The sequence below is a fragment of the Aplysia californica genome, unplaced genomic scaffold (assembly GCF_000002075.1).
Source record: "Aplysia californica isolate F4 #8 unplaced genomic scaffold, AplCal3.0 scaffold00108, whole genome shotgun sequence".
NCBI classification, from domain to species: domain Eukaryota; kingdom Metazoa; phylum Mollusca; class Gastropoda; order Aplysiida; family Aplysiidae; genus Aplysia; species Aplysia californica.
Window position 1 is genome coordinate 586,465 of NW_004797378.1, and position 1,413 is coordinate 587,877.

Sequence of the window (1,413 nt, forward strand, 5' to 3'; positions counted from 1 at the left end):
AGAGAGAGAGAGAGAGAGAGAGAGAGAGAGAGAGAGAGAGAGAGAGAGAGAGAGGATGGGATAATAACAAATATGATAAACTATCAGCATTTACAATCTAAACTTGTGTGCAAATGGCCTGCAACAAAAAGGGTGTACAAAACAAAGTGATTTCTTTCTTTCTTGAGATTATTTTAAAGTTGCGACATCTAGGTATTTTATTGTCCGTGTAGTACTATCTCAAGAGATTGAAGCATCTTGTATACACAGATCAGGGGATTGTTCTAGAAGATCAGCTGTCTGAGAAAAAAAGTATTGTCAACGTTGGTGACATCTACAAAATTGTGCGTGAGTATTTGAAGACTCCTGTTTTGGAGTGAACCACAGTGTGGCATTTTATCTTTTTTTCCGTCTTTCAGCAATTTTCAAGAATCTTGACATCCATTGCAAGCAGGTGTTTTCAAATACTCTAAGGTAGGTTAATATTTACAACACAGCTCTAAATTTTTTATGCTTAGCCACACCGTGGACACATTCTGTAACTTGATGTAATCATCAGGGGAACGATAAGAACATCAGATGGAAGATTGTTCCAAGTTATCTTTTACAGACTATGAGGAGAAAGGTTTTGCTCTCAGTTATTATCTGAACAGTGAACACACAAAGCCATTACCCAAATGGATAGTAAAACAATGCTAAGAGCATAGGGGAAATTGGCAATACTTCGTTTTCGTTGTTGAGGTTGAGCTAAAGAGGGGCACGTCATCCAGACAGATAGCAGTCGTTTAGAAGTAAGGAAAAAGTCAGACTAACAGACAGACAGATAGACAGACAGACAGTCAGACCCGAGTAACAGAGGGATAGCGATAATGTGAGACCCAATGGAGGTGCCGTCGGGTTTTTAGTTTTAGTAAGATTTTACGGCGCTCGCCACAGCATAAGGTCATAATTATGAGCGCCAAGGGGTGGATGTCAACAGAGAAGTCCAGACGAGGAATCAGTCTTACTCTGCTCACCTCTCTAGCCTCAACAGCACACAGTCTGCTTCGACTATCAAGGCACCCCGGAAACAAAAGTTCACATGTTTTGTTTTAGTAGAGGTTTTGGCGCTCGCAACTGCATATGGTCATATGAGCGCCAGTAGATTAGAGGTGTTACAAGAGAGTAACAAACATAAAAAAGAGGAAGGGGAGATAAGGATGATAGATGTTTCACAGGAAAGAAGAAGCAAACCACACCAGAGCACCCGCCAACCACCCACAAAAGTTCACAATAGAGTGACAAACATACAAAAGAGGTAGAGGAAAATGGCAAATGAGTTTAACGCCCCTATCAACACTATTAGGTTATTTAAGGGGCGGGATCTCCTAGTTTAACGTCCGTCTCCGATAGGACAGTGGAAAATGACAGTAAGCACGAGGAAAGAACCCCCCC

General features: G+C 41.3%; 1 protein-coding gene across 3 annotated transcripts in view; it reads right to left on the bottom strand.

The window, feature by feature from the left end:
• LOC101853848 overlaps nucleotides 1-1,413 on the bottom strand; it is a 126,033-nt gene that overhangs the window by 2,264 nt on the left and 122,356 nt on the right. The gene's annotated exons all lie outside the window — the stretch shown is intronic.